General features: G+C 52.0%; 1 protein-coding gene across 3 annotated transcripts in view; it reads right to left on the minus strand.

The window, feature by feature from the left end:
* Positions 1 to 24,571, minus strand: part of RIMBP2 (RIMS binding protein 2) — a 325,580-nt gene extending 301,009 nt beyond the window's left edge. Inside the window, exon 1 of one of the 3 annotated variants that reach the window (XM_055096371.2) lies at positions 24,428 to 24,571. The gene's annotated coding sequence lies outside the window, so the exon portion shown is untranslated. Of the gene's footprint in view, positions 1 to 23,676; positions 23,803 to 24,427 lie in introns of those variants that run through there. The other 2 variants (XM_055096374.1, XM_055096373.2) reach the window with 2 other exon arrangements.
* Positions 24,572 to 25,124: the final 553 nt, after the last annotated feature.

Consider the following 25,124-nt stretch of genomic DNA (forward strand, 5'->3'; position numbering starts at 1 on the left):
CAGCTGAACTTGCTGGGAAGGGATGAACTCACTACACTGGGAGATGAGAGGCCTGGGTTTGACTCTTGCCTCTGGAATGATACCTCAGCATTCTCGGGACAGAGGTGGGACAGAAGGAGAGTCCCCCTGAGATGGCACCTTCACCTGCACGTGGGGGGCCCCCCAGGGCCTTGTGGTCAGGGCGGGTCTGCTGCAGAAGCCTCTTCATGCCTCATTGATTCCATCCTCTCCCCTACCCCGTCCCTCTCCTCCCACTGCTTGTTTATAACAAAGCATCTTAATTGCCTGGTGTTGAGCCACCAAGAATGAAGAATGATTTGATGAGTCTTTTGTTCTCCTTTTTAGTTATTAAATTTTAATTAAAAACCATTAAAGGCACCCTGCCCCAATTCGCAATAATAAATCTCACCGAGACCCTCACGGTCTCCCCCTAGCCAAGACTGAAGCAGCCTCCTCTCCTCGTTCCTGACTCCTAGACCACCCCAAACCCTCTTTCCCCAGGAATGCCAAAGGTGCATTCTTAAAAAGAGTTACCCAAGCTGCAGGTCCTGCTGCATTGGATTGTGGAATCAATTTAGCAAGGCATAGCACGATCTTTAAAAACTAAACATGGAATGGGATGGGGTGCAGTGGAATGGGTGGAAAGGGGTAGAATAGAATAGAATAGAATAGAGACATGGAATGGGTGGAATGGAATCAAATAGAATGGAAAGGTGGGATGGGACAGGTGGAATGGGATGGGATGGGATGGGATGGGATGGGGTAGGGTAGGGCAGGGTAGGGTAAGGTAGGGTAGGATAGGATAGGATAGGGTAGGGTAGGGTAGGGTAGGGTAGGGTAAGGTAGGATAGGATAGGATAGGGTAGGGTAGGGTAGGGTAGGGTAGGATAGGGTAGGGTAGGATAGGGTAGAGAGATGGGATTGAACGGCTGGAATGGGATGGAAACAAACAGGTGAGAGTTAGGGAATAGAATGGCAAACACACTTATAAGTGAGGAACTTGCATCAGCTCCATTTTACAGACAAGAAAACTGAGAGTGAAGATTGCTCCATGACCAAGTACCTAAGACACGATTTGAACACAGAAGTTTCTCCCATGGCCCTCCAGCTGCCCCCATCCTCCTATGGGAGCATTTCTTAGGAAACACTCGTCTGTCTCCACACCATGTCCATGAGGTCCCTGTGATATGACTCCGTGCTCCATGCCATGGTCATGTAATGATTCAATTGATTGAAAGAAAGAATGAATGAATGAATGAAATGTGAAGAAAAGGCACAGGGCCATCTATCACTCCATTCTTAAAGATAATTTAGGCAATTGGGGAAAGTCTGGATATACACACACTTGCAGACAATCCCATGCTAGCCTAACGATGCCTGTGGTCGGGGGGTCGCCTTGAGGATTGTTAGGGCAAGCACGCAAAGGATGGCTACTTCTCAGACTGCTTCCATTAAGAACTGGTGACCCCCAAAGCCAGTGATGCCCAGCAATTGTGTGCAGAATCCACTTCTATGCCCACTGTGAGAAAGGCTCTCAGGCCAGAAAGTAAATGTCCACTGGGAGAGGAGAGCAGGTGCTTTGAAGATCACCAGGGTCTACCCCATATGCATTTTGGCCTTCTCCTTTCTAACAGAACCCAAGTCTCTGGAGGTGGTCACGGAAATAGATAAATAGCTACATTTCCCAGATTCTGGTGCAGACTAGGGTGGCACGTGACAGCTCCAACCAGTGAGTGTAAGCGGAAGTCACTGAAAGGCGTCATTCCCAAGAAGGCCCTTTAATTGTGGATGATTCAGCTGTCACTTACTTTCTCTTGCCCCTCGTCCATTACCGCTCCCTTGCTTCCTGCCTGGAATGCAGGTGTGCTGGCTGGAGCTCCACCAGCTGTCTTGAGAGTATTAAGACAGGATTGTTGTCATCAAGATGGCAGAGCAGCAAGCCAGAGGGAGCCCGGGTCCCTAAGGATGCAGTGGAGCCTGCACACCAGGAAGCTCTGGGATTCCTGCATCCGAACTTCCATGCCATAAGAATATAAACCCTTCTCTTGTTTGAGGCACTGCGTAACTGAGCATAATTCTGAATGAGATGTCCAGGACATTTATCCCAAGCACGTGGACCAGAAGGGGGTGGTGAATGCCAGCTGTGTGCAGGCCCCACCCCTGCCAAGAGGCTGCACAAACCAGAACCCTCAAGCAAAACCCTCCTTGGAGGAGGAGTCACTGCAAGGCCACTGCCCTCAACCAGGGGAACGAGCCATAAACCTTGACTTGAACATCAACTCAGCACTTTGCCCTTCATTCAGTCAGTCACCAGTAGTCATGGCCTCTAGTTCTCTCCCTACCTAGGAGGCAGAAAAATCATCTGAAAGAGGATATTCAACCATGTCATTCTACATAAAGGACCTTAGAGGCTACCCATGACCTTCAGGACAAAGTCCAGAGTCCTCACTGCTGCTCGTGATCTCACCCTGCCTCATCGCCAACCTCACTGTGTGCTTCTCTCCTTCCCGCCACGCTCCAGCATGCTGGCCTCTCTACGCTCCTGCCCAAGGCCTTCTTGGGACTGCTCCCCTGCCTGGAAGGCTCCTTCCCACGGCCCTCCCGTAGAGAATTCCGCTCATCCTTCTTCTCTGCATGGATGGTGCTTCCCTGGACTGGCTTAGTCCCCACTGCGGCAACGTTCCTTGCAGTTGTCATTGCTTGCCACACAGGAGGTAGCAGACACTGACAAAAGTGATTACAAAGATGATAGGGTGGGCCGGCTGCTCAGGACGGCCCTGGAGAGGGTACACAAAGAAAGGGAAGAAACCACATTGGACACGCGGACAGCCATGTTCTTAGCCCTTGTTCTTAACGCAGGGCCTAGCACGTAGTACGTGATCAGCAAACACTAACCAAATGGGTACACAAACAGAACCCAGTGCCTGAGCTGTAAAGTTTATTCCAGGCCAGACTGAGGATAAGCGAGATCCCACAACAGATCAGTTTCCCGTCAGTGTCACTCCCATTATGAACGCAAATGTCCAGTCGTGAACACAATCTCTGCCCTTGCACTAGGCTCTGGAGCACCTGTCCACTACAGAAACAGGGAGCATTTCATCTCCACTTAGTTGTCTGAGGTTTTCTCTTTTATAATCCAAGTGCCACCAGGTCAGGCCCACGTGCTACATCCTGCCTGGAGCCTTCCTTGGTCATGACGAGACCGCAGGGCCTCTCTTCTTCCGAGCCTGAGTTCCTGTTGACTCTGTTAGCTTCCAGCTGCATCAGCTCCCACGCGAGCCAGGAGGACCACGTGGCCTCAGTCTCCCATTTCACCAAACCCACACTCAGACTTCAACTTGATCTCCAAATAAGTGACACACTGTCTCAGAGCTACGTTGACAGGATGGAAAGGTGCTGCTCTCCACACAACCTTGTTAAACACTCGACATTTAAATGGACTATTGAAGGCCAGGCATGCCGGCTCCCACCTGCAATCCCACCACTCTCGGAGGCCAAAGTGGGAGGTTCGCTCGAGTCCAGGAGTTGAAGACCAACCTGGGAGGGAGGGTGGTACATGGTGAGAGTGGGGGGTCCAGGCAGGAACCTCATTCCAAGCGGGCAGGAAAACCACTGGAAGGTTTTAAGCAACAGAGTGAGGTGACCTAGTTTGTTTCAAAAAGATTAACCCCTGTTTCTGAGTGGCAACCGACCATTGATCAATAAGACTAGAGGCCAGGGGACGAGGCAGAGGCTAGGATGGCTGTCTAGGTGAAGGGCAGGCTGGTCTGGACTAAGGAGCTAGCAGGGGAGATGGGAAGAAGAGGTTAGGTATGTTGAAAGTTTAGAGACGTCCAGATGTGCTATGGTTTGGATATGGGCTTGAAGAGGAGTCATGGTTGATCCCAAGGCTTTATACTGCAGCAACTAGATGAAATAAGTTGCCATTTACAAAAATGAAGAACCCTGGAGGAGGAGTACATTTATGGGAGTAAGAAATCGCAAGTATATGATTTTGGACAGATGCATTTCAGATGTGCATTGGGTCACCAAGGGGAGATGCTACATGGGCAACTGATCACCTACTAAATTCCAGGAGCTGCAGAAGGTACCAACGATGCATGGACACAACCCTGCCCTCCATGCTCACGTCCCAGCCAGCAGGCTGACATGTCCACAAGGACAGGCACATGATAAGGGCTTTAACATGGGTACACGCAAAACCTTACTGGGAGTGCAGAAGACGCCTGCACAATGCAGCTGCCTGGGGAGGGCAGAGACAGACCCAGCTCCTGAAAGGAAGAGGCCGCTGATGGGAGTCTGGGGGATGTGTGTGGTGATCTGGTTTTTCTATACATCAGTCATTCAGAGGCTACCTTCAATATGTGTCATCTGCATCCCTCAAGTTTGATCTAATAATTTTCTTTAAATTACTGACATTAAACCTGAGTAAGGTTTAAATTTATAGATCACCACCACAAAATGAAAGCCAACGTCATCAGCCTTAAATGTAAAGTAACAATTAATATAGATATTGTTTTAAAAAGCAGAAGGATATGAATTTCTAGCTAGATAGCTGAGCTGACTCAGCATTTTGAGCCAGAGGTTCACAAAGCGATCACTGTGAGCATTGATCATTTAACAAATGAGGTTTAACAAAGGTGATTAGCAAGAATTAGAAATATCAAGCCCAACCAACACCAAACTGAGACTTTCTCCTTGATTTAATCAGAAGGAGTAAGGGGAATTAAAAGGAAATAAGTGTGCTATTCTGTAATGCCATGTTGTTCAGCAATGTTTGAGAAGCCGCTTAAACCTCTCTTTGGAGTCTCGGTTTGGGAAGCACTGTATCTGGTCAGAGAAAAGGCAGCATTCAGGGCAGTGGCAACAGCTTCTGCAAAAGCACAGAAGCAGGAAGCAGCCGAGCATGTTTTGAAAGCTACAAATCATCTCACGTGGCTAAAGGGAGAGGTGAACGGGGGCTGTAAGGTGGGAAGGAGTCAGATTGGGAAGTGCCTCGCCTGCCAGGCTGAAAACAGGGGATTTTATTTTGCAGACAATGAATAAGTGCCTCCGAAGGGTGTCAAATAAGAAGATGATGGGATCAGGTTCATATTTATAATGAACACACAGGATGGAATGAATGAAGAGTGTCAGACTGGAGGTACCTCAGAAGACACAAAACCAGGCGAAAGCCATCCTGAACTAAGACCACAGAAATAATAGAGAATTCCAGACCCAAGAAGTATTGATGTGGCCAGGTGCAGAGGCTCATGCCTGTAATCCCAGTGCTCTGGGAGGTGAAGGCGGGAGAACTGGTTGAGGCCAGGAGCTCAGGACCAGCCTGAGTAACATACCAAGACCCCTCTCTACAAAATATCTCTACAAAATAGCCGGGTATGGTGGTGGACGCCTGTGGTCCCAGCTACTCGGGAGGCTGAGGCGAGAGGATTGCTTGAGCCCAGGAGTTCAAGGCTGCAGTGGGCTATGATTGCACCACTGTTCTCCAGCCTGGGTGCAGAGGGAGACCTGGCCTCTTTAAAAAAATCATAATAATTGTGGTAGAATTGGCAGGCCTTGGCAACTGATTGGAGATAGAAGTTCAGGGAGGAATATTCTGCGATTGTTCTTGTCCTTCCTAAATTGGATGTGGTGCCATCAACCTTCATCAAGAACACAGAAGGGAAATTAGCCAGGCACGGTGGTGCCCACCTGTGGTCCCAGCTACTCCAGAGGCTGAGGCTGGAGGATTGCCTGAGCCCAGGAAGTCAAGGCAGCAATGAGCTATGATTGCACTGCTGCACTCCAGCCTGGGCCACAAAGCAAGACCCCATCTCTTTAAAAAAACAAAAATAAAAGTGGAAAGAAGGGCGAGTGTTGGTGAAGAGACAGTGAGCTCCATTTGGGATGCACTGAACTTGCAGCAAATGCAAGAATCAAGAAAAGTTGTCTAGGAAGCAGCTGGAACCATGTTTAATATTTAGGGGGACATTTGGGGCAGGGATTTGAGCCATCTTCAACAGCTAACTTGTGGTCACGGGCGTGGAGAGGGACAGCCTGGAGAAGAGGAGAAAGTTGAGAGCTGTGCTGTGAGGCCCTTCTTCATAGGAGGGGCCATGAAGGAGACAGAGAAGGACAGGGAAGGTGGGAGGGGAACCAGGAGGCAGCAGAGTAACAGACCCCAGAGATAAAGACTTTCAAGGGAGAAGGCGTGGGCCACAGAGCCAGAGGGGGTGCAACCGTGCCTTAGTGAAGCCCCTTCCTTTGGGTCTCGTTACAGCCACAGAACCTGCCTCCATACTGACTCAAACACTGTCCTTAACTTGCTCACTTCAGAAGGCCGTCCGTCCCTGCCACCGCTCCTAATGTCCTGGTCTCTGCCTCTCCTCCTGCTCCTTCACATGACCTGTCAGGAAGGGACAAGCATGACTCAGCCCCACAAAATTCCAGTGTGTGCAGTTTACAAAAGATGCTAGAAATACAAGTTTTAGACTGGACGCAGTGGCTCACACCTGTAATCCCAGCACTTTGGGAGGCTGAGGTGGGTGGATTTCTTGAGGTCAGCAGTTCAAGACCAGCCTGGCCAATATGGTGAAACACCATCTCTACTAAAAATACAAAAATTCCTAAAACCATAAAAATCCTAGAAGAAAACCTAGGCAATACCATTCAGGACATAGGCATGGGCAAGGACTTCATGTCTAAAACACCAAAAGCAATGGCAACAAAAGCCAAAATTGACAAATGGGATCTAATTAAACTAAAGAGCTTCTGCACAGCAAAAGAAACTACCATCAGAGTGAACAGGCAACCTATAGAATGGGAGAAAATTTTTGCAACCTACTCATCTGACAAAGGGCTAATATCCAGAATCTACAAAGAACTCAAACAAATTTACAATAAAAAAACAAACAACCCCATCAAAAAGTGGGCAAAGGACATGAACAGACACTTCTCAAAAGAAGACATTTATGCAGCCAAAAAACACATGAAAAAATGCTCATCATCACTGGCCATCAGAGAAATGCAAATCAAAACCACAATGAGATACCATCTCACATCAGTTAGAATGGCAATCATTAAAAAGTCAGGAAACAACAGGTGCTGGAGAGGATGTGGAGAAATAGGAACACTTTTACACTGTTGGTGGGACTGTAAACTAGTTCAACCATTGTGGAAGTCAGGGTGGCGATTCCTCAGGGATCTAGAACTAGAAATACCATTTGACCCAGCCATCCCATTACTGGGTATATACCCAAAGGATTATAAATCATGCTGCTATAAAGACACATGCATACGTATGTTTATAGCAGCACTAGTCACAATAGCAAAGACTTGGAACCAACACAAATGTCCAACAATGATAGACTGGATTAAGGAAATGTGGCACATATACACCATGGAATACTATGCGGCCATAAAAAATGATGAGTTCATGTCCTTTGTAGGGACATGGATGAAACTGGAAACCATCATTCTCAGCAAACTATCACAAGGACAAAAAACCAAACGCCGCATGTTCTCACTCATAGGTGGGAACTGAACAATGAGAACACATGGACACAGGAAGGGGAACATCACACACCAGGGACTGTTGTGGGGTGGGGGGAGGGGGGAGGGATAGCATTAGGAGATATACCTAATGCTAAATGACGAGATAATGGGTGCAGCACACCAGCATGGCACATGTATACATATGTAACAAACCTGCACATTGTGCACATGTACCCTAAAACTTAAAGTATAATAATAATAAAATTTTTAAAAATACAAAAATTAGTCAGCCATGGTGGCAGGTGCTTGTAATCCCAGCTACTCGGGAGGCTGAGGCAGGAGAATCACTTGAACTGGGAGGCAGAAGTTGCAGTGAGCCAAGATCACGCCTCTGCACTCCAGCCTGGGTGATGGTGTGAGACTCTGTCTTAAAAAAAAAAAAAAAAAAAATACAGGTTTTATATTAAAATATCCCAATTTTTAAAATGCTAGCAACCAATTTTAACCATTTTTTCCCTAATTCTACGTAGGCCAACTAGAAGGCGTGTGTGGGTGGCTCTCAGCCCACAGATGCATCTGCTACCCCTAAGGGGAAGCCATGTTCCCTCCCCAGCCACCCAACTGAGGAAAATGCTTCCTGAACTCTTACTAGCCAGAAAACATTTGATGGTCTTCCAGTTGGTGTGGTTTTTAGTTTATTTTCTCTCAATCTCTAATTGGCAGGCCATTTCTACAAAGACCCACACAGCCCCAGGCCCGCAACAGCCAAGGTCCTTTTCTCCCTTCACCCGTTCCCCGGAAAGATGCCTGGAGTCGAGGAATCTCTAAGACACCAGCCACACCCCACAAGGGTCTGCAAGACGGTCAACCACGGCAGTGGACTGAGGAATGTCCCCCGAGAATCACGTTCACTGGAGACCTCAGAATGGGACCTCACTTGGAAGTAGGGTTTTTGAAGATGCAATTCTTAAGGTAGGAATTCAGATGGGATCATGCTGGGTCAGGGGCCCTCAATCCAATGAGAATGTCCTTCTGGAGATGGAGAAGGCCACATAGAGCCACAGGAGAAGGCCATGTGGAGACAGAGGCAGAGGTGGGGGTGGGGGGGTGACCACAGCCAAGGAACACCTGGAGCCACTGGAAACTGGAAGAGGCAGGAAAGATCCCTCCCTGGAGCACAGCCCTGCCAGCGCCTGGATCTCAGACTTTCGCGTTCAGAACTGGGCGGGAAGGGATTTCTGTTGTTTTAAGCCCCCTAGTTCATTCTAAGTTATTATGACAGCTGCAGGAAACTGATCCAACCACCCAACAAATTCCAAACGTTCCATCACACAACAAGCACCTTGTGAGCACCTCCCGTGCACACCTTGTGAGCGCCCACTGCATACACTTCGTGAATGCCCACAGTGCACACTTTTTGTAAGCACCACTGTGTACAAGCACTTCCTGTACTGAGCATGGTGTGTGTGCCACATGCAACATGGCCCTGCCTTTTAGCAAGTAGTTTTCTAGGACAGACAAGAAGAGTGCACAGGTCTCTAGAACACAGGTAAACACTGAGAAGGGCTAAAACACAAATACAAGGTTTCCGTGTGATTTCAAAGGATGGGCAGGATGTCATTGCAGTTGGAGGCCGCTGGGTTCAGCTGTAGACAGGGAGCCACTCTGAGCCATGCCCACGGGGTAAGAAGGGAAGCAGCAGAGCCCCCCAGCAGGTGGGAGCTGAGCCGGGGCCCTCACGCTGTAAGCCCCCCTAACACAGCGGGGTGGACAGCTTTGCCAAGCTGCCTGGGAAGGCCTTGGAGTGTTCTATAAATACAGAACCAGCAGGTGTTGTGGTTGGAAGACATAAAAGCTACGTGGCACTTTCTGCCTTACACTCAGCTTACATCACACGTGGAACTGCTTGTATTGGAGTTTACAACCCCTGAAGACACAAGGGTTCCAAAGAATGCCGACAGCCAGTAGGTCACCATATCACACTCGGGGGCGGAGAGCAGCCCAGGGGAGCCGGGCACAGGAAACCTTCACAGTCAGGCCCGCGTCTGAACATGGGGTGAAAAGTACCTTGCTGGGCACGTTGTAGGGGAAGGTGTCTGAGCAAGGAAGGCGTGAGACTGTGAGACCGACTGTAGCACCTGATGCTGACTTGAGCCCCCTCAAAGCCATGGGACACAAATCGCTCCTGCTTGACAGTGTGGGAAGCTGCAAAATTCATTGTTTTTCTTCAAGATCTTTGGGCCAAATAATAGCACGTCTTTAAATAACGCATCCTTCAACTCAGTGGGCAAAACAAGTTATACCTGACAACCTGCCTTAAAACCAAGGAGCCGGGATCAGGGTTGCTATGGCCCACCCCTTCCCATAATGCTTCCTTCACCCCACTGGAGGTACATGCAGCCCACACACGTATGTTCTAGAAGGAACAGATGCTCTAGGGAAGGGACTGCAGGCACAAGGCCCACCAAAACATAATGCAGCATGAAAGAGGCCCCCATGTGGATGTTGCTCCCTGTGGCCAGCCAATTTCAGTCAATAATCCAGTACGAGGATGAGCCCAGCCCACAAGACACATACTCTTCCTAACTAAACAACAAGGGTCCCAGCTGTTTGCATTACAGTGGGGGAGGAAAATCTAAGCTTCTCTCTAGCTGAACCCTTAGCAATGATTTTGGGTAAATTTCCAAATTGCCTCCACCACCAAGAGCAATGAAATAACCACATGTGGGACCGGGCACAGTGGCTCATGCCTGTAATCCCAGCACTTTGGGAGGCCCAGGTGGGTGGATCACCTGAGGTCGGGAGTTTGAGACCAGCCTGATCAATATGGAGAAACCCCATCTTTACTAAAAATACAAAATTAACTGAGCGTGTTGGCACATGCCCGTAATCCCAGCTACTTGGGAGGCTGAAGCAGAAGAATCACTTGAACCCTGGAGGCAGAGGTTGCGGTGAGCTGAGATCATGCCACTGCACTCCAGCCTGGGCAACAGAGCAAGACTCTGTCTCAAAAAATAAAAATAAAAAAATAAAAAACAAGAAAGAAAGAAGGAAGGAAGGAAGGAAGGAAGGAGGGAGGGAGGAAGGAAGGAAGGAACCACATGTAAGATGAAGGAGAAGAAAATAGGAATGGTGTGTGTGAGAGCAAGACAGGCTGTGTGCAAGCCCTTCCTGTTTTGTTAGTATTAATTTCTTTCAGTAAGAACCATGGCCGGGCGGTGAGGACAGAGGCCCTGGAATCAGATGATCCCGATCAGAATCTTGGGCCCCTTCCCCAAACCCAGTTACAAATTGTGCACCTTTGGACAAGTTGCTTAATTTCTTGGAGCCGCTCTTTTCTCATCCATAAAACTGGAATTAATCATAGGGCTGTATGGAAATTCCATGAAATCAACGATCCCGGGTGCTCAGCCGGGACCTGCCTCGACAGGGGTTGAGAGCATCTACTTCTTTCCTCCTGGGCCGAGACAATGAGACTGTGATTTCCAGCAATTTATTCATTTCAGAAAAATGCTGCTGCTCCTCAGATGCCCGGAGAAGTTCATTAGAACAGGATTTTCCTGTAATGCCTCCAGGTCACCGGGTCACTGCAGCAGGCCAGGGGTGGGATTCTTTGCCTGGCAGTTGGAGATAATTGCAGTTGCCAAAGTGGTCCGGCCTCCTAGCATGGGGGCAGCCAATTAACCAGGAGAGTCACCCTCCTGGCTGACAGATGACGCCTGGTGTTGGCCTTGTGCACCCCGATTAACCTCCAGGCGGGCTCCCCCTCCGCCCCGGACATTTTCAGTTTCCTGCACTTATTATGAAGCCTGCCCAAGAATCCCTAATTCACTAATAAGAAAATCACCATCTAACATCAGTGTTTGAAAATGACCTTGTGTTAGAACTGTGGTGGGAAGAGTGCTGTATTCTCAAACGATCACTGTTTTTTAAAAGCGTGGCACGGGCACTCCCTCGGCCACCCGCCTGCCCTCCCCAATCCCTCACCCACTGCTGCGACCAGCCGGTGCTCAGCTCAGGGCTGAGCCGCAGTCTGAGGGCCGGGCCCTGGCATGGGCTCCATCAGATCCCATAATCGGATCCGGGCGCTTTAGCCCTCACGTGACTAGGGGCCACCGCCTAACCCTGATTAGCACTCTACATCACCCACCGCTCAGCCTCCCCTGGGGTCGGGTGGCTTCTCCACGTCTTAAATAAGATTCAGCAGTTGTCATGTGTAGTATATTGGGGGTGTGTTTGAAACGGTGTTTCCTAGGGGAGAAGAAAGGAAAACAGCACCCACAATTGAACAGCTTAGGAAATACAGAGAGAGAGAGAGAGAGATCTAGAAGCACGGAGGGAACCCTGAGCCTGAGCCTGAATGCAGCGCAGAGGTCTGGGGCCCGACCACCCTGGGAGGCAGTGCCCCAGCTGTGCTCACCGGTGAGGGGAACACACCACCTTCCTGCTACTTTAGGGACATCAGCAAAGTCTCCCTTAAATATCTCCCTTTCTGTACCAAGAAAGCTATAAATCGGAGCCCCATCCTTCCAGATGAAGCAGCATTTTAAAACCTCAGTTTCATCTGGAAAGCAGCTGGGGAAGCACCCCATGGCCAGGTCGACTTCCCTCCAGGCACCAGAACACAGGCAGGGAGGACAGAGGAAGTGCAGGAGGAGGGACGAGGACCGAGGAGGCAGAGGGAGGGTGCTCTGTGGGCCCTGGCAACTCAACCCGCGTCCCAAAGCAGCTCTCATTAGGGCTGGGCTCCTGACGTCTTGTTTAAAAAATAAACAAAAAGCCAGGGGTGGTGGTTCATGCCTGTAATCCCAGCACTTTGGGAGGCCAAAGCAGGTGGATCACCTGAGGTCAGGAGTTTGAGACCAACTGGCCAAAATGGCAAAACCCTGTCCCCACTAAAAATACAAAAATTAGCCAGGCATGGTGGCGGGCACCTGTAATCCCAGCTACTTTGGAGGCTGAGGCAGGAGAATCACTTGAACCCGGGAGGCAGAGGTTGCAATGAGCCAAGATCATGCCACTGCACTCCAGCCTGGGCAACAGAGCCAGACTCCATCTCAACAATAATAATAATAATAATAAACAAAAGTAAATGGCTTCTAAAGGGAAGTTTTTAAATCTCAAATTAATTAGATGGCACTCCGCATTTTCTAACCCACTTTCCAAAGGTGTTCCCTCCGTGGACTCATAACCCCTCGCCCTGCCACCACCGCCTCCACAGGTCCGTTTCCCAAAGCGTAGACTGCCAGCCAGAGAGCACCTGCAAGACGGGCCGAGGCTCCGGGGCTCCACCACCGGGGTCACCGGTTCAGGTCCTGGCGTCGCTGCTCTCTAGCTATGCGATCTTGGGCTAGCTGCTTCACCTGTCTGTGTGTCCAAGTCCCTGTCTCCACGATGGTGGGGACAGTGATACCCTCCTGTGCTCGTTTCCTGGGCTGCCGTGACAAATGACAAAAAACTGGGAGGCTCAAAACAACACACATCTCTTCTCTCATAGATCTAGAGGCCAGAAGCCCAGAAGCCGGGGTGGCAAGACCAGCTCCCTCCAAAGCTGCGTGAGGATCCCTGCCTCTGCCAGCACCGGCTGCCTTTGGGGGCTCCTCTCTGCGGCCACATTGCTCTGGTTCCGCCTTCAGAGTCACACGGATGTGCCTGAAACTGAGTTTTTCACAAATCAATGACACTGGAGGATGCATGAGTTAGGAAGAAGATGCCTGCACACCCGAAGCCCAGGAGAACCAATGAGATGTTAATATTCCCAATGGTGAAAAGCAGAGACCAAGACTAGACAGGCTCCTGAAGCCGCCCGGAGCCTCCCGGCCAGTCACCACGCAACAAAGACCGGGGCCCTGGCGGCCGCACCACCGCCCTGTGCTTCCTAACGCATCTTGCACCTCTGGGGAAAAGGAGGTTCAGTTTCCCCATTTGTCATGTCCGTGACTGTGGGCCACAGAAGCCTCCTGGGGGAGAGGCTGGCAGGGAAGGGACGCAGCTGTCCCAGGCCCACACAGGAGCCCACGTGGTTCCCTGTAAAACGCTCTTCCTGACCAGCTCCTCACTAACGAACAACTCAGCACAGGTGTTTGCTGTGTTTCTCTGCGGTTCTCACGCCTCTCCCGCTGCACACCGCTTTTCTGCTCTTTCTCTCCTTCTGTGACGCTGGAGCACGCTGGGTAGGGCAGGAGTGAACGGCTGCAGGGCCACAGGCGCCCAGCCTGCAAAAACGTCCCAACACAGACAGGGCAGGCCCAGTGCCCCAAGGCAAACGCCCACCAATGGGGTGGCCAGGTGTGGCTGGGACCAACGGAGGCAGAAGCCGTTCTCTTCCCAACCTACCCATCCCTGCAAGGTCACAAAAATGCTGATGGTTACTTCGTGCAAAAGTCTCCCCCTCCTACCGTGACCGGCTCACTTCGCACACACTTTAGACAGCTCTGCTCATGAGAAAGGAAAAATAAATACACTGCGGAAGCATCTACAAGAAATCTGGGCTGCACAAGCTTCAGAGGACCCGTTTCTGGGACTATCGGTATTATTCTACTAATTCCATTCACATGCTAATGATTGGTCTGTTTGGAGTTTAATAATAATAGCAGGAATCATAATAGCTAATGTTTGTTGAACCCTCACACTATACCAGGCCCTGTTCTAAATGCTCTGTGCCATTGAAGTCATTTAATCATCAAAGCACCCCTTCTGCCGTCCCCATCTGAATGGAAATAAAGGCAATTGCTAATCTTTATTGAGTGTTGCAAGATACTAAGCACTTTTCCCCGGTGAATGCCTTCAATAACAATCCCTCGAGGAGAAGACGGATGCTATTGTTACCTCCATTTTATGGATAAGACAACGAAAGCCCAGAGAGGTTCAGAAGAGAGCCTGTGGTCACACAGCCGGAAGTAGCAGAGCAGAGATCGGGGCCTGCCAGCCTGGCTCCAGACTCTGCCCTGCGACTGTGGCTAATTCCACTAGTGAAGGCTGCTTCTGAGGGACACGTTCACGGAGCAGCTCCCCGCACAGATGCTGTGGGGCACAGGCAGGTCCGCGCTCCCCATGGCAGCATGGCGTAGTGGCCAGGGGCAGGCGCTCTGGCGAAAGTGCCCAGTGAATCTTGGCTGCTCCACTCAGGAGCCATAAGGATTTGGGCAAGTGACTTAACCTTTCTGGGTGTTGGTGCCTTTTGACAGTTAAATGAGCTAGCTGGTGGGAAGAGTGCAGAACAGGCCTGGGGTATGGTGAGGATTCAATGAGGCCGGCTCTTGTTTTCATGGCTCGTGCTATTGCTCTCCAAACAGACTTATCACCAAAATTATCATGCAGTGATTCGGCAGCCGCCAGTGGTCCCAAATGCCGCAGGCTCATTCTGCAGATTGATGGAGAATGGGCATTTCCCACAAGCTCCGCCAGGTCTAGCTTGTGCCTCTGCTGAGAGACCCACCTGCCCAGCCCTACCCCATGGAAGAGAGAAAAATCCTAAATTAACAATGTGAAATCCTGAAATGACCAAGAAAACATCAAGTAACTGAACGTGCCCTCAAGCGACAAGATTCTCTTTCCTGTTCTTAAGCAGGGCCCGGGCATGAGAGCTGAAGCAGGCCGGGGTATACACAGGACAGTGGCCCAGGGGACACCCAGGCCTGAGAGCGGGAGGAGCGGTGGGGTCACAGAACAACCTGGAAAGACGCAGACACACTCAGAACTTCCAACTGCCAGCCGTACCCAGCTGCAGATGCTGGCATAGGTACCCAGAGGATTTGTGCCCTCACGGAATGGAACGGTGCCCACCTGAAGGGAGGCAGCCGGTAGGAGCAGGGAACAAGGTCCCGCCCACACCCAGGAGTCCTCCCATGGGGAGGGAGGGAGGGAGGCACATCAAGAAACAGAACAGGTGATAGGACAGGAGGTCCAGATGGCTGCTGTCATGGCAGGTAGTCAGGGAAGGCTTCTCAGAGGCGGTGACCTTTGAGCAGAGCCCTGAACAACATGATGAGTGAGTAGCTGGGAGAAGAGCCTTCCAGACAAAGACATGAAGGAGGAAGAGCCGGCAGGCCTGTGGCCATCAGGAGGCCCTTGCGCTTGCTGTAAGTGAGAATAAATGCAATCAGAAGCTTCCAAGAGTATGCGTGGACTGAGCCGTTTCCAACAGGAGCCCTCTGGCTGCTGTGTGAGAGTGCCCTGCAGGGAGAGGTGGACACAGGAGGCCTGGGGGCGCTCAGGCAGTGTGGCCCAGGGACAAGACCAGGGGTCTCTGGCCAAGGGGACCGAGGCGGCCCGAGCAAGAAGAGCTCAGAATCAGGATGTGAAGGGAAAGTGGCGGATATTAGTGGATCACATGTAGGCAACAGCTAGATAGAGGCTGGGAAGAGGACATGTTTGGCAAAGCAAATGCTTAGCCAAGAAATGGGGGGATTGAGAGAGAGGGAGAGAGAGAGAGACTATACGCATTACACATGACTATATTTGCAATAATCTCAGGCCTTTTAGAAAGTACTGATGCCTGTGGGTAAACATGTGGTCCAGCCACACAGTGGAATATTATTCAGCCATAAAAAGGGATGACGCTCTGACACACACCACAACACAGGTGAACCTTGAGGATGCTGTGCTGAGGGAAAGAAGCCGGCCACAGAGGACCATGTGTAGAATGATTCTGTTCACGTAAGATGTCCACAGCAGGACATCTATAGAGACAGCAGATTCGCAGTTGCCAGGGCCGGGAGGAGGGGAGAGAGGAGACCGGCTGCTTAATGGCATGCAGTTTCTTTTTGAGGTGATGAAAATGTTCTAACATTGATGACAGTGATGGTTGCACAACTCTGAATATACTGACAACCCCTGACTTGTACTTTAGATGGATGAATTGGATGGTAGGTAAGTTATATCTCAGTAAAGCAGTCTTAAAGCTGGGCATGGTGGCTCATGCCTATAATCTCAGCACTTCAGGAGGCTGAGGCAGGAGGATCGCTTGAGTCCAGGAGTTTGAGACCAGCCTGGGCAACATAGCAAGACCCTGTCTCTACAAAATATAAAAAATTAGCCAGGCATGGTGACACGTGCCTGCAGTCCCAGATACTCAGGAGGCTGAGGTGGGAGGATCACCTCAGCCTGTAGGTCGAGGCTGCAGTGAACCGGGATTATGCCACTGCACTCCAGCCTGGGCGACACAGTGAGACCCTGTCTCAAAAAAACAAATTAGTGAAATAAAGCTGCTTTGAAAATACTGTTATACCTGCGCCCCAGCTCATTGCACCTTCTCTAAGAGGCTCGCGTGGGCCCTGGACACAGGCGTGTTTCAGAGCTCCCTGGGACTGCATCTGGCCCAGAACCGGCTCCACCCAACTTCTCTGGGATCTCACAGGTCCTGCAGCGCTGTAGCCCCAACCCAGCTTCGCAGTCAGGCAGCCCGGGTTTGAAACTGGGCCCATCTCTCCCCAGCTGTGTGATCTTCAGAGAGCCCCTCCATCTCTCAAAGACTATTGTCTCATCTGTAAAATGGGTCTACACGAGCAACAGGGCCTGCCGCAGAAGGGCTGTGTCATGCATGTAACCGAGGAAGGCACCCAGCAACGTGCCGGCAACAGCAGTCCGATGCATTGCTGCATTTGAGCTGGAAAAGCTGTTTACACAAGTTCCCATCTTTAATTCTCACGATCCAGAAGCCATGATGTGGGAGGCAGTCACCAGGGCTGGTGGGCTTGGGGACAAGTGGGAAGGAAGCTGGGGAACGGTCTGGACAGAGGCACAGCCCTCCCGGGGCCCCAACTGCCATTCGCTGCATCCACCCTTCCTTCAGAGACAATTATTGAGCCCCAGCCAGGTCTCAGCCACTCGCTGGGCACTGGGGACTCAGCCACAGGCTGAAGACGCAGAACCCACACCACAGCTGGGGCTGGGGCAGGTCTCTGGGCGTGACGCCCGACAGCAGAGCTCTGGCACCCGCAGCCTGTGGGGCAGCTCCAGGCTAAGGAGTCAACACGCAGCTCGAGCCCTTGGCCCTTGAACATGGAGCTCTTTACAGACCTGGAGCTGAGTCAAGGCACCGTTTCCCAAGATTTTGGGGCTCCCCTCTCAGGGAGAGGGAAGGAAGAGTGGGAAACAAAGCGGCTTGTTGCCCCTGTCCCAATATCTCCGTCCAAGGAGGTACAGGGGCAGCGTGATGGGGTGTGTTTCTGGTCTTGGAAACCACGTCGGTAATAAGCATGAAGAATGCCTTGAGGAAAACCCCCCCTTCCCACCCAACCCAGCGGCCCGTTCCTGAAATTCCCATCGTGGACACACACTGGGTGTGGCACCAGGAGCATTTAATCAGAGGAACCTGTACCAACGCGCCCCCAGGCCCCCTCAGGAGGCCCCTGCTGCCAAAATGGCCAAATGGGCTTTCTTTTTGGTAGCACTGGGCAGGAGGCAGGCAGGGGAAGGAGCGTGGTAAGAGGCATAGGAGGGGCAAGGAGGACCTTCCACCCAAAGGGACACCATGACCAACTCCCCATGGATGGAAATGACAAAAAGTACACCACTGGCCCCCTGGTTTCCGGGTATCCCTGGGAGCTCATGGGTGGACACCGAGGGTCTCCAGGAGAGGGGTTGGCTCTGCAGCCCCTGTGGTCCCAGCTGCTCCAAAAACACCCAAGGAGCAATTTCTGCACATACCTATGAGAATCAAAGCCACCGAGCAGCTCGCAGATCCGTTCCTCCCTCTGCCCTCGGGGCCTGAACCTCTCTCCCCGGTGTCTGCACCTCTGGCTCCTTTTCAGGGTCCTGTCTCAGCTTCAACGCCACCTCCTCCCTGAGACCCTCCCAGATCATCCAGGTGCGGCCCCTGACATCAGCCATTGGAACCCTCTGCTGGGCACTCCATCAGGGCAGCTGTCTCTGGTGTAGTGATTATTCATTCACTTGCCCGTTGTCTTACACATGCACATACACACATACACACACATACACGCACACACACACACACACACACACGTGTGCTCCCCATGAGGGCAGCACCCTCCTTTAGCTTGTTCACTGCTCACCTAAAATGTGAGTCAGTATTTAGCAGGTACTTAAAGGTTTGCTGAATGAATAGGTCATGCCCTGCCTTCCTGGGGCCCACACAGATAGAGAAGTGGCAGGTGCTGCACCTCCCCCGCCCCAGGCTCAGCACCATCAGCAAGGACCGGTCCACACAGCCAGGCCAAGGAGAGAGCCCCCCTCATCTCCCACACTGGGTCTCTCCAGCAAGTGCTTATCCAGCACCTACTAACGACAGACCACAAAACACCAACAAATGAGAATATCCCAGATGGACGTCTTCAGGCCTCTCCCTGCTCTACCTGCTCCTCCACAAGCCCCACTGCTCCCAATCCTCACAGGCCCCACACGTCACACGTGGGGTCCCATGTAGCCCTGACAGCCACCTCCCTTTCTCGTGTAGGTGAGCATTAAGAAGAGGCTATCTGACCAGGCACAGTGGCTCACGCCTGTAATCCTAGCATTTTGGGAGGCCAAGGTGGGCAAATCGCCTGAGGTCAGGAGTTCAAGACCAGCCTGGTCAACATGGCGTAACCCCATCTCTATTAAAAAATACAAAACTTAGCCGGGCGTGGTAGCCCACGCCTGTAATCCTAGCTACTCAGGAGGCTGAGGCAGGAGAATTGCTTGAGCCCAGGAGGTGGAGGCTGCAGTGAGCTGAGATCATGACACTGCATTCCAGCCTGGGTGACAGAGCAAGACTCTGTCTCAAAAGAAAAAAAAAGAAGCTATCCAGCCTCTCACAAATCCAGAGAAGCCCCAATTTCCTCCATTTTCTGAGGTTCCTTGTCCAGGGAAAAATTAAGAAATGTCTATTACCCTTTTCACGTTTTGCTGGATTCCATTTTCTAATTTACTAATACTTGACTTAGAATGTGGTGTCTGTGACCATGAGAGTTTGGCCAGTACATGTTCTTCCTTCTGATGCCCTCACTGGGGTTTTGTATCGAGATTATTCTGGGCTTTTAAAACGAGTGTGCTTTGTCTTTTTTCTGCATTTTTTGAAGATGCTATTTGGAGTGAGTTACTTAGGATGTCATTTGGACTTAAAGTTTATATTGTGTGAAGGTTTCTCATTACAGATGCATTTGCTTCTCATACATATGAAAATAACCACAAAAAAGTTAAAATAGATTTAGATTAAGTGTTACTTTTCAGGGACCCACCTCATAAATGAATACTTTTAACCCCACAAACCCTAGTACAGTGTGACTGGCTTGTTCAAAGACAAATGCAGTCACGCCTTGCTTAACAAGGATGCGTTCGGAGAAATGCCTCATTAGGTGATTTCGTCACGAGCGCACCTCACACACAGTGTACCTGCACACACACCCGGGCCGCACAGCCTCCTCCACGCCCTGGCTCCATGGGCAAGCCCATTGCTTCTGGTTTCACAGCTGTGCAGCCCGTGACTGTACTGAGTACTGTAGGCCACTGCCACACAATGGTGAGTGCTTCTGCATCTAATAATAGAAGAGAGGCAGCGGCAGTAAGATGTAAAAGATAAAGCATGGTGCACCTGTATAGGGCGCTTAGCATGAATGGAGCTTGCGGGACTGGAAGTGACTCTGGGTGGGTGAGTGAGTGAGTGAGGAGTGGATGTGAGGGCCCAGGCATTCCTGTACGTGTCTGTAGACCCTACAGAGGCTGCACGCTTAGACTATGCTAAATTTATACAAAAATATTCTTCTTTCTTCCATAACTGCCCTCAGCTTACTTCGTTGCCTTATACATTTCTTAATTTTTTACCTTTTGGACTCTTTTGTAATAATACTTAGCTTAAAACACACATTGTACAGCTGTACAAAAATAATTTCTTTCTTTATAGCCTCATCTATTTGCTTTTCCCTATTTGATTTTTTTGTTTGTTTGTTTGCTTTTTAAACTTTGCTGTTAAAAGCTAAGACATAAACACACACGTTCACCTAGGCCTCCCCGGGGCCAGCATCATCACATCACCGCCTTCCACCTGCAGGTCCTGTCCCGCTGGGAGGTCTCCAGGGGAATAACGCAAGGTGTGCCGTCGCCTCCCACGATGGCCATGCCTGCTGTCAGATCCCTCCTGAAGGACCTGCCGGAGGCTGTTCCACAGCTCACTTTTGTTTAATAAGTAGAAACAATACACTCTAAAATCATGATAAAAGTTACAGTAAATCCATAAGCCAGTAACATAGTCATTTATTATCATCGAGCATCATGTCCATGCATGACCGTATGTGCTGGACGTTCACACTCCAGGCAGCACGGTGGGTTCACCCACACCATTGTCACTAAACACGTGAGACTAAAGCTTCAAGCTGAGCAGCTACGACAGCCACACTGGGATGGGGATCTTTCAGGTCTGTTCTAATCGCACAGCTACCGCAGTACGCGTGGTCTTCACTGACGGAAATGTCCTTCTTATGCAGGGCGTCATCTGGGAGATTTTCTTCAAGAAAAGACGGATCCACACAGAAGCGTGGCCCAGTGGTGGACACAAGGAGGGGTGAGTCAGAGAGAGAGACTGAGAGAGGGAGAGGAGGAATGAGGGAGGGAGGGAGACTGAGAGAAAAGGAAATAAAAAACAAAGAGGGAGAGAAAAGGAGAGAAAGAGAGGGAAGAAGGGGACAGAGAGACTGAAAGAAACGGAACAAAAGAGTGAGAGAGAGAAGAAGGAAGGAAGGAAAGAAGGAAAGAAGGAAGGAAGGAAGGAAGGAAGGAAGGAAGGAAAGAAGGAAGATAGGAAGGAAGGAAAGAAGAAAGGAAGGAAGGAAGGAAGATAGGAAAGAAGGAAGGAAGGAAGATAGGAAGGAAGGAAGATAGGAAGGAAGGAAGGAAGGAAGGAAGATAGGAAAGAAGGAAGGAAGGAAGATAGGAAGGAAGGAAGGAAGGAAGATAGGAAGGAAGGAAGGAAGATAGGAAGGAAGGAAGGAAGGAAGATAGGAAGGAAGGAAGGAAGGAAGATAGGAAGATAGGAAGGAAGGAAGATAGGAAGGAAGGAAGGAAGGAAGATAGGAAGGAAGGAAGATAGGAAAGAAGGAAGGAAGGAAGGACGGACGGACTGAGGAGTATGGTTCAGTGAAACCTTTGCACACAAGGGTGGTGGCAACAGCATCACCAACAAGCGACGCAGGTGTCCTCAGCTGGTTGCAAGCCTCCTCCCACACCATAGGGGATCAGACAGCTTTTCAAATGGGTGAAAGTCAAAAGAGAAACTGAGGACATAAGCCATGCACTACCACTATCTACACGGGATGAGGTAAGTGGAGAACAGAGTTTTCTGGAATCAGCAGCTCTGCTTGATCAACAAGAGACCAGCACAGCCGATCCGGTTCTCCCCCGGGGTTCCCAGCACCATGCGGATTCCAAACCTTCGGGCAGAAGTGGGAAACACTGAGACGTTCAGCCGGCGAGTCTCCGCCCACCTGGAACAGACGCTCATTGCCGTGCCCTAGGGAGACTCCCGGACACAAAGGAAGCTCCCGGGTCAGGCCCTCTGGTCCCTGAGGTTTGGCACTTGCGGGTCTAGACCAACCTATGAGGCGTGCACTCAGCTTCACATATGACCTCAGCCAAAGGCCAACAGAGAGCTGGCAACATGCCCCAGAGATGCGTAAAGCGCCTCCTGGTCACGCTGTATTCAAGGATCCTCAAAGTGGGGTCCCTGGATGCCTCCACCTCCCCTGGGACTGCGTGGGAATGCGGATTCCCGGCCCCTCCCCAGACCTGCTGGATCAGAGGTTCTGAGATTTGTAGCCCCTTAACCCACCCGCCAGGATGCCAGCGCTCACCAACGTGTGCGAATCGCTGCTCCAATTAAAACTTCAACCAGACTCCAAAAATACAAACGTGGCAGGGGGTGGATTTGAAATGGAAAGCGAAGCAAGCTCAGGAAAGAGCCAGCTCCTGCCTCTCCTCCCGCCCCCTGAGCACATGCTGGTCTCTTCCAGGCACCAACAGTGCATGGGGCCAAAGAGATGAAACTGAAAGCCACAGTGTAGGGCCCACCGCTTGTCTTTTCATCTTCATGGCCAGGAGCTCTCAGCCCGGCTGCACGCAGGCCTCACCTGGGAGGCTTCTCCACCACCCACGCCCACCCCCGGACTCTGCAGGCTTGGGGTTCTCTGCCGGGCTTGCAGCATGGGGGAGGCCGGCTGCTATGCCCCGGGGAGGGCTGCGTGGCGCCTGCCTCCTGCGTGGGGAGCGGCCCCCATAGCACCAGCATCTTCCTGTCTCCCGGGCACGTGGGCAGTGCCACCCTCTCCCTGACCCAGTTTGCCATCCTCTAGGAAGGGGCACGGGGGAATAGCCGCTGCCAGCGCCTTCCCTGAAATAACCCAGAAGGGCTCCACTCTGGGCCCCAGGCGGCTGCCATATGGCCACGGCACAGCCCTGGACCCCAGGCACGCCCCACCACCCCCCACTGCAGAAGGGGTGCCCGCCGGCCTTCCCCTCACACCCCGCCCCCAGGGAACCTCCGGAGCCGGTCGGACCCTGCCCATCCCACTGGGAGCTTGGGATCACGTCTCACACGACAAGCCAAGACCCCACAGCCCAGCGGGGGATGAGTCTGAAGCTGATTCCAGGACAGCCCAGCAAGGCTGGGAGGGAGCCGGGGAGGGGCCGTGTGCGTGGGGGAGGTGGTGATTTTTTAGAGCCTTCCCCCACTGTTCCCCTTAGAAACCGGGTGAGTGAGCCTGCACGCCAGCTCCCCTCCCCTGCCCACTCCTGCTCAGAGCCCGACGCGGCTGCCGCCCGCCAGCAGCCTGGCCTGCCGCAGGGCCCAGGAGCCCGGACACCTCCTCTTCCCACCGATCTTCCATTTTCAGAGGGAGCCGCTCTCCCTCCTCTCAGGCCTGCTCCATCTGTGACGTTTCCCTTCCCTGGATGAAGTGGGGTTTTCACCCTTGTGAGCAGAGTCTCCTTCAGGGCTCCTCCGTGAGAGAAATATGGGGCTGGACAGGGTCCCCTTCCCTCCCTCCTCACTCACCCTAAGAACCTCCAGGGACCCAGAGGCCACGCAGGCACGGAGCCAGCACCCCCGCCTCCCCTGGGGCCAGTGACCAGGCCGGGAGGTGAAGCAGTCCTCCCTCCCTCCGGCCAGCCGTCACCCCGACCTCAGCCAGCGTGCGCTCCCCGGGGACAGGAGGGAGGCTGCTTCCACCGAGGCCTCTGCTGACAGATGTCCGGGCCCCCACCTGGACCTACCCAGACCTAAGCTCCTGGGCGGGTGGTCCCGAACGCGCTGCCCTTCCCGGTGAGATACGGTTTCCACTGGGAGAGTCTGCCCCGGCCAGCAGCCCGCGCACACTGCTCACACAGGCACACGCATGCACGCACACACTCTGCCCAGGAACATCTGTTCTGACAAACACATTATTCAAGTCAGTCCATGGGACGTGAATTGACAGATTCCTGGGCGCAGCCTGCGGGCTTTGTGCATTTGCACCTGAGCCGAGCTGGGGACTCTGATGTGTTTGTCCCACGTCCCCTTCCCCCCTCCACCCCGCCCCCAAGAAGACAAGTCCAGGCCCTGAGCCGCTGCTGTCTGAGAAGCCTGGGGCGCACTCCCCAGGCGAGCGGGGCCGTGTCCATCGGGTGCCAAACTTTGCCTGGAGGGGCCTTTCTTAAAAGCCTGGGGTGGGGGCCATGACAGAGCCACAGCACCCCTGCAGCTGACACCCGGCACCCAGGAAGAAGCCCGTCAGCCCTTCCCTTCCGAGACGATCCTGAATTCCAAGCAGCACCGACATGCCAGCAGGGCGAGCCGCTGCTCCCCGCACCCAGCGCCCCCGGACCCCACGCTGAAGGGCATTCTCCATAGGCTGCAAGATAAACTTTGTCTGGGCAAAGAGTTTCCGGCTAACCCCCTGTGATCAACGCCGCTGCAGCTCGGGTGCAGAAAGGCGAGGGGAGACGGGAAGCTATTTTTAGGAGAAAAAAATAAATCTCTGCCTACCTTTAGAAGCGAGCTGTGCCAAGGCTCCGGAGGTTCACCTCGGAGACAACTGCAGTGTACTGTGTCAGATTACAAACTGGGGGCGAGAGGGAGGGAGGGAGGAGGGGGAGAGGGAGAGAGGGAGGGAGGGAGGAGGGGGAGAGGGAGAGAGGGAGGGAGGGAGCAGCAGAGGGAGAGACAGGGGGCGAGAGGCAGGCAGAGGCGGCGCCCAGTCAACATTGCAGGGCATTGCTGTGTCTGCACTGCTTGCATTCAGCTAGACATGATTCATTAGTTTTCTGCAGGCAGGCAAGCAGGTCGAGAGGGAGAGAGGGAGGGAGAGAGAGGGAGAGAGAGAGGATCATCCGCCATGCAGCAGTAACCAGAGCCTCTGAAACGTCAGTGTTTGAACGCACACACACACACACACACACAAATACACATGCACACACACGTGCGCATACACACACCAAGATGGCTATACCCCTCACTGCCAGTTTCTCTTTCACAGAGCTGTGGTGAAAAGCTCGGACAGAGATGGAGGCAAACAGCTCTCAGCCACGCGGGGCTTGGGGTTGGTGCTTTTCTCTCCATCCCTGGGAAAACAGCACAGGATCTTCCCTGCAGGAGGCCGGGGGTCTCCTGCAAGCGACAGGCAACCGATCAGCACATCAAGGTAAAAGCTGCCCTGGGCTCTACTCCAGGAAGTTCAGAAACT

The sequence above is a fragment of the Pan paniscus genome, chromosome 10, assembly GCF_029289425.2.
Source record: "Pan paniscus chromosome 10, NHGRI_mPanPan1-v2.0_pri, whole genome shotgun sequence".
NCBI classification, from domain to species: Eukaryota; Metazoa; Chordata; class Mammalia; order Primates; family Hominidae; genus Pan; species Pan paniscus.